The sequence below is a fragment of the Theropithecus gelada genome, chromosome 7b, assembly GCF_003255815.1.
Source record: "Theropithecus gelada isolate Dixy chromosome 7b, Tgel_1.0, whole genome shotgun sequence".
NCBI classification, from domain to species: domain Eukaryota; kingdom Metazoa; phylum Chordata; class Mammalia; order Primates; family Cercopithecidae; genus Theropithecus; species Theropithecus gelada.
Genome location: NC_037675.1, coordinates 29,222,840 through 29,231,832, shown reverse-complemented (window position 1 = coordinate 29,231,832; position 8,993 = coordinate 29,222,840).

Genomic DNA, 8,993 nt, shown 5'->3' with positions numbered 1-8,993 from the left:
TATATTTTTTAATTCTAAGATTATTGTGTAAAATTGTTTTTAGAGTTACTAATTTTCCTTTGGAAATTTGGTTCATCTTCTAAATTTTAGATTAATTAAATTAATATTTAATTATATTTTGTACTTTCTGACACAATAATCATTTTGATACATATCATGCTTTGGTGTTATTTTAATTTCAGTTTTTTTAGAATACAAAAATGAATACTTTATTAATAAACTTAAAGTTTATAACACCTTGATCAGGGAATGTGATCTGAATAATATCTTTAAAAAATTTAATCAGTGTTTTTAATTTTTATGATTAATTTTGCAGAGAGGAGGCAGCACAAGATTGGAGAATAGAAGCCTACACTGTTTGTCCCCTCTGCAGGTATACCAAATTTTAACAACCATCTGCACACAGAAAAGCACCATCATAAGAACCAAAGCTCAGGTGAGCAATCACAGATAAAATCAGTTAAAACCTGAGTTTAACTTCATCTTACGAAAAGAGGCCTTGAAGAGGGTGGGAGAGACAGTCTTGAATTGCCAAAACCACCCATCCTCCATCCCTAGCAGCAGCCTTGTAATGAAGAGAATTTGTGCCTTTGAGGGAGAGTGCAGCAACTGCAGGACTTTACATTGAACTCAGTACTGCCCTGTCACAGTGGAGAACAAAGCTGTGCTGGGCTCAGCCAGTGCCCAGGGAGGAGGTATTTGGATCAGACCTAGCCAGAGGGAAATCACCCAGCCCAGTGGTCAGAACTTGAGTGTTTTTGAAAGCCTCACCACTAGAGGTCAAAGTCCTTTGAGGTGTTAGGTAAACTTGAAAGACAGTATAGGACACAAGGCTCTTAATTCCTGGGTAACTTCTGGGGCTAAACTTGGCCCAGAGGCAGAGGACTAGGGAAGCAACAACATAGTGTATCACCAGCTGGGATGGCTAAGGGAGTGCTTCTGCTATCCTTCCCCCAACCCCAGACAGTGAAGCTCACAGCAACAAAGTGACTCCCTCCTTCTGCTTAAGGAGAGGAGAGCAAAGAGTAAAGAAGACTCTCTCTTGCATCTTGAATACCAGCTCAACCACAGTAGGTTAGGGGACCAGGCAGAGTCATGAAGTCCCCATTCCAGGCTTAAGCTCACAGATTAAGTTTCTAGACGCACCCTGGGTCAAAAGGGAACCCACTGCCTTGAAGGGAAGGACCTAGTCCTGGAAGAATTCATGGCCTACTGACTAAAGGGTCTTTGGGCCCTGAATAACTAGCGGTGTTACTCAGGTAGTACTCCACTGGGGCCTAGGGCTCTGAGATGTGCTGTCTTCAGATGTTTCCCAACCCATTCCCAGTTGTGGTGGTTATGATAAAAGACTCCTTCTGTTTGAGTAAAACAGGGGAAAAGTAAAGAGGATTTTGTCTTACACTCTAGGTACCAGCTCAGCCACAGTGAGGTGGAGAACAAACAGGCTCCTGCGGTCTCTGAATCTAGGTCTAAGCTCTTGTGTATAATTTCTGGATCTTCTCTGGCCCGGAGGGGAGACCGAGTCCTGAATGGTGAGTCCTAGGCCTAACAACATTCACCATAAGCTAATTGAAGGGCTCTTGGGCTTTAATTGAACATCAGTGGTGACCTGGCTGAACTCCTCGATGGGCTGCTGGTGGTGGTGGCCACAAGGAAAGGCTCCTCAAATTGGGAAAATGGGAGGGAAGAATGGGAAAGACTGTCTTGTGGTGTGAGTGCAAGCTTAGCCACAGTAGAATACAGCATCAGGCAAATTACTAAGGTGTTTTTTTTTTACTTTAGTCTCTGGCTCCCAGTCAGTATCTATGGACCTGCCCAGGGCTTGGTAAAACTTGCTACCCTAAAGGGAAGGACAAAAACCTGACTGGCCTCACCACCTGCTGATCATAGAGCTATAAGGTCTTGAGTGAACATACATGGTAGCCAGGTAGTATATAGAGCAGATCTTGGGTGAGACACAATGCTGTGCTGGCTTCAGGTCTGACCCACATAGTTCCAGTGGGGTGGCCACAGGGGTGTTTTATCAGGACACTCTCAGTTCCAGGCAGCTCAGCACAGAGACACTCCATTTGTTTGGGAGAAAATAAGGAAAAGAACAAGGGTCTCTACCTCGTAATCCAGAAAATTCCTTTGAAACTTATCCGAGACCACCAAGTTGATACCTCTGAAGTCTGCAAAAACCACAGCATTCATGGGCTTTGGACTCAATTTCCCTTGGATACCTGGAAAGAATTCCCAAGAAGGACAGGCATAAATAAGCCCAGACTGTAAGGACTACAACAAATACCTAAGTCTTTCATGCCCAGACACCAATAAACTTCTACAAGCATCAAGATCACCCAGGAAAACATGACCTCACTAAATGAACTAAATGAGGCACAAGTAATCAGTCCTGTAGAAACAGAGATAAGTGAGCTTTTAGACAGAGAATTCAAAAGAGCTGCTTTGAGAAAACACAAAAAAAATCAAGAAAACACAAAGAAAGAATTCAGAATTATATCAGAAAAAATTAACAAAGAGATTGAAATAATTAAGAAGAATAGAGAAAAAATTTCAGAGTTGAAAAATGCAGTTGACATACTGAATAATGCATCAGAGTTTCTTAATGACAGAACTGATCAAGCAGAAGAAAGAATTAGTGAACTTGACAACAGGCTATTTTAGAATACACAGCCAGGGAAACAAATGAAAACAGAATAAGAAAGAGCTAGAAAATAGCCACAAAAGGGAAAATCTAAGCATTATTAGCCTTAAAAAGGAGGAAAGGAAAGTGAAAGAGATAGAAGTAGAAAGTTTATTCAAAGAGGTAATATCACAGAGCTTCCAAAATTAGAGAAAGGTATCTGCTTTCATGTACAAGAAGATTATAGAACACCAAGCATATTGAACACAGAGAAAACTATCTCATGGAATTTAATAATTACACTCCCAAAGATCAAGGATAAAGAAACTATCTTAAAAGCAGCAAGAGAAAAGAAACAAATAACATACAATGGAACTCCAATACATCTGACAGCGGACTTTTCAGTGGAAACCTTACAAGCCAGTAGAGCAGCATGAAACAGTTAAAGTACTGAAGGAACATAACTTTCATCTTAGAATAGTGTATCTGTTGAAAATATCCTTCAAGCATGAAGGAGGAATAAAGACATTTCCAGACAAAAGCTGAGGGATTTCATCAGCACCCCACCTCTCCTATGGGAAATACTGAAAGGAGTTTTTCAAGTTGAAAGAAAAGATGCTAATGAGCAAGAAGAAATCATCAGAATGTACCAAACTCACTGGTAATAGTAAGCACACAGAAAAATATAATATTATAACACTAATTTTATGTTAAGTAGAAAGACTACGTAATGAACCAAGCAAAAACAGTAACTACAGCTTTTGAAGACCTGGTACAGTAAGACATATAGAAAAACAACAGAATGTTGAAAAGTGGAGGGATAAAGTTAACATGTGAAGTTTTCATTAGGTTTTTATTTCCATGTTTGTTTGCTTTTTATGCAATCACGATTAAGTTACCATCAGTTTAAAGTAATGGGTTTTAAGATAGTCTTAGCAAGCCTCACAGTAACCTCCAATCCAAAAATATGCAACAAATACACAAAAAATAAAAAGTAAGAAATTAAATTGCACCACCAGAGAAAATCACCTTCACTGAAAGGGAGACAGAAAGAATAAAAATAAGGTGGAGAAGACCACAAAACTATTAGAGAACAAATAACAAGATGGTAGGAGTAAATTTCTACTTATCGATAACAATATCAAGTGTAAATAGACTATACTAATAATTAAAAGATGTAAAGAGGATGAATGAATTAAAAAAACAAGGCCCATTCATCTGTTGCTTACAAGAAACACACTTTACATATAAAGACACAAACAGACTGAAAATAAAGGAGTGGAAAAAGATATTTCATGCCAATAGAAACCAAAAAAAAAAGCCAAAATTGCTAAACTTATGCAAGACAAAATAGATTTCATGACAAAAAAACTGTAAGAAGAGACAAGAAGGTCATTATATAATGGTAAAGGAGTCAATCTAGCAACAGGAGATAATAATTGTAAATATATATGCACCCAACACTGGAGCACACAGATATATAAAACAAATATTACTAGAGCTAAAGAGAGAGATAGAGCACAATACATTAATAGTTGGAGGCTTCAACATTCCACTTTCAGCATTGCACAGACCTCCCAGACAGAAACTCAAAAAAGAAAGATTAGACTTAATCTGCACTGTACAACAAATGGACCTAATAGATGTTTACAGAACATTTTATCCAAAACCTGAAGTACACATTCATCTCTCCAGTGCATGGATCATTTTCAAGGGTAGGCCATATTTAGGTTACAAAACCAATATTCAAAAATTAAAGTAATATCAAGCATATTCTCTGACCACAATGGAATAAAACCAGAAATTAATAATAAGAGGAATGTTAAAAACTATATAAACACATGAAAATTATATAATATGCTTTTAGATGACCAGTGGGTCAATAAAGAAATTAGGAAAAAAAATTGAAAAGTTTCTTGAAGCAAATGGTAATGGGAACACAACACATGAAAATCTATGGGATACAGTGAAAGTAGTACTAAGAGGAAAATTTATAGTTATAAGTGCCTACATCAAAAGGAATAAACACTTCAAATATATAACTTAGTAATGCATTTTTAAGAACTAAAAAGCAAGAGCAAATAAAACTCAAAATTAATAGAATAAAATAAATAATAAAGATGAGAGCATAAATAAATTTTAAATGAAGAAAACTATACAAAAATGAATGAAATAAAAAGTTTTATTTCAGAAAAGATAAAATTGACAAAGTTTTATTTAGCTAGACTAATGAAGAAAAATGGAAAAATAAAGAAAATCCCATATACCCAAATAAAGAAAATCAGAGATAAAAAAGAAGACATTATAACTGACACTGTAGAAATTCAAAGGATCATTAGTAGCTCCTATGAGAAACTTATGCTGATAAATTAAAAAAACCTAGAAGAAATGTACAAATTCCTAGACACATACAAGATTGAGCCAGGAAGAAGTTCAAAACCTGAACAGAACAATAACAAGTAACAAGAAGAAAGCAGTAATAAACAGTTTCCCAGTAAAGAAAAGTCCAAGACTCAATAGCTTCAATGCCAAAAATTTACTAAATGTTTAAAGAAGAGCTAACACCAATCCTACTAAACTATTCTGAAGAATTGCGGAGAGATTCTTTCCAAATTCATTCTACAAGGCCAATATTACCCTGATACACAAACCAGACAAAGACACATCAAACAAATATATCTCTGATAAATATTGATGCACAAATTCTCAACAAAATACTAGCAAATCAAATTCAACAGTATGTTAGAAAGATTATTTATCACGACCAAGTGAGATTTATCCCTGGGATGCAAGGATGGTTCATCATATGCAAATCAATCAGTGTGATACATCATATCAACAGAATGAACGTTGATTTTTTCAATTGATGCTGAAAAGCATTTGATAAAACATAAAATTCCTTTATGATAAAATGCAAAAATCTGGCTATAGAAGGATTATAACCCAATGTAATAAAAGCCATGTGTGACAGACCCACCTCTGGTCTCATAATAAATGGGAAAAAGCTAAGAGCCTTTCCTCTAAGATCTGGAACAAGACAATTATGCCCACTATTACCACTGTGAAATGTCACAGTACTGGAAGTCCCAGCTAGAGAAATTAGACAAAGAAAGAAATACTGGCATCTAAATTGGAAAGAAAAAAAGTAAAATTACCCTTGTTTGCACATGATATGATATTATATTTTCAAAAACCTAAACACTGCATGAGAAAACTATCAGAACTGATAAAAAAAATTTTAGTTAAGTTGCTGACACAAAAGCAACATACAAAGATCAGTGACATTTCTATACCAACGGTGAAAAATCCAAAAATAAATTTAAAAAGTAGTCCCATTTAAAATAGCCACACATAAAATTAAATATCTAGGAATTAACTAAAGGAGTGAAAGCTCTCTACAATAAAAACTTTGAAAAAAAATTGAGGAGGACATAAAAAAAGAAATATATTTTATGTTCATAATTGGAAGAATCAATATAGTCAAAATGTCCACACTACCCAAAACAATCTACAGATTTCACGTCATCACTGTCAAATACCAATGACATGCCTCACAAAAATAGAAAAAAAAAAATTCCAAACTTTATATGGCACTACACACAAAAAAATCACAGAACAGCCAAAGCTAGCCTAAATAAAAAGAACAAAATTGGAGGAATCACATTACCTGACTTCAATTTATACTACAGAGCTATAGTAACCAAAAAAGAATGCTACTGGCATAAAAATAGACACATACACTAATGGAACAGAATAGAGAACCCAGAAAATCTACACACCTACAGTGAACTAATTTTCAACAAACTCAGCAAAAACATACACTAGGGAAAACACAGTCTCTTCAATAATAGTGCTTGGAAAACTGGATATCCATATGCAGAAGAATAAAACTAGACCCCTTTCTCATGCCATATACAAAATTAAAACTAAAGACTTAAATTTAAGACCTCATGATATAAAACAACTAAGAGAAAACAGTGGGGAAACTGTAGGATATTAGACTGAGCAAAAATTTCTTGAATAATACCCCACAAGCACAGGCAACCACAGCAAAAAGAGACAAATGGGATCACATTACTTTAAAAAGCTTCAACACAGCAAAGGAAACAACAAACAAGGTAAAGAGAAAACCTCCAGAATGGGAGAAAATATTTTCAAATTACCCATCTGACGAGGGATTAATACCCAGAATATATACAGAGCTCAAATAACTCTATAGAAATAGAAAAAAAAATCTAATAATCCAATTTAACAATGTACAAAAGATTTGAATAGACGTTTATCAAAAGAAGACATATAAATTACAAACAGGCATATAATAAAGTGTCAAAATCATTGAATCATCAAAGAAAGGCAAATCAAAACTACAATAGGATATCATCTTACTCCTGTTAAAATCGCTTTCATCCAAAAGACAGGCAATAACGATTGGTGAAGAAGATGTGGAGAAAAAGGAACCTCGGTACACTGTTGGTGGGAATGTAAATTAGTACAATTATAATGGAGAACAGGTTGGAGGTTTCATAAAAATCTAAAAATAGAACTACCATATGGTCCAGCAATTCTACTGCTGGATATATAACCAAAAGAAAGGAAATAAGTATATCAAAGAGATATCTGCATTCCCATGTGTGTTACAACACTGTTCACAATAGCCAAGATTTGGAAGCAACTCAAGTGTCCACTAACAGATGGATGGATAAATAAAACATGGTACATTTATACAATGTAGCACTATTCAACCATAAAAAGAATGAGAGCCTGTAACTTGCAACAACATGAACAGAACTGGAGGTTATTATGTTAGGTGAAATGAGTCAGGCACAGAAGACAAAATTTGCATGTTCTCACTTATTAGTGTGGTCTAAAATTCAAAATTATTGAAATCATGGAGATAGATGGTAGAAGGATGATAGAAGGATGGGAAGTGTAGTGGCAGTGGGGGGCAGGTAGGGATGCCTAATGGGTACAGAAAATAGAATTGATGAATAAGACCTATTTTACAGCACAACAGGCTGGCTACAGTCAAAACAAGGTGACTGCATTTATCGATTTCCACACCGCTAATAAAGACATACCCAAGACAGGGCAATTTACAAAAGAAAGAGGTTTACTGAAATTACAGTTTCACATGACTGGGAAGGCCTCACAATCATAGCAGAAGGCAAGGAGGAGCAAGTCACGTCTTACGTGGATAGCGGCAGGCACAGAGAGCTTGTGCAAAGAAAATCCCATTTTTAAAACCATCAGGTCTTGTGAGACCCATTCAGTATCAGGAGAACACCACGAAAAAGAACTACCCCTATGATTCAATAATTTCCGACTCAGTCCCTCTCACAACACATGAGAATTGTGGGAACTACAAGATGAAATTTGGGTGAGGACACAGAGCCACCCCATATCATTCCACCCCGGTCCCTCCCAAATCTCATATCTTCACATTTCAAAACCAATCATGCCTTCCCAACAATCCCCTAAAATCTCAACTCATTTCAGCATTCAGTCAAAATTCCACAGTCCAAAGTCTCTTGCCTATGAGTCTGTTAAACCAAAAGCAATTTAGTTACTGCCTAGATACAATGGGGGTATAGGCATTGGGTAATACAGCCATTCCAAATGGGAGAAATTGGCCCCCATAAAGGGACTACAGTCCCCATGCAAATCTGAAGTCCAGTGGGGCAGTCAAAATTTTAAAGCCCCAAAATGATATCCTTTGACTCCATGTCTCACATCCAAGTCATGCTGATGCAAGAGGTGGGTTGCCATAGCCTTGAGCAGCTCCACCCTTGTGGCTTTGCAGGGTACAGGCTCCCTGCTGGCTGCCTTCATGGGCTGGTGTTCAGTGTCTGTGGCTTTTCTGTGTGCATGGTGCAAGCTGTAAGTGGATCTACCACTCTCGTGTCTAAAGGATGGTGACACTCTTCTCACAGCTCCATTAGGCAGTGCCCCAATAGGGACTCTGTGTGGGAGCTCCCAACCCACATTTCCTGTCCACACTACCCTAGCAGAGGTTCTCCATGAGGACACTGCCCCTATAGCAAACTTCTGCCTGGATGTCCAGGCATTTCTATACATCGTCTGAAATCTAAGTGGAGGTTCCTAAACCTCAATGATTGACTTTTGTGTATCCACAGGCCCAACACCACATGGAGGCCACCAAGGCTTGGGGCTTGCACCCTTTGAAGCCCCACGGCCCGAGCTCTATGTTGGCCCCTTTCAGTCGTCATGGGAGTGGCTTGGACACAGGGCACCAAGTCCCTAAGTTGCACATAGCACAGGAACACTGGGTCTGACTCAGAAAACCACCTTTTCTTCCTAGGCCTCTGGGCCTGTGATGGGAGGGGCTGCCGTGAAGACCTCTGGCATGCCC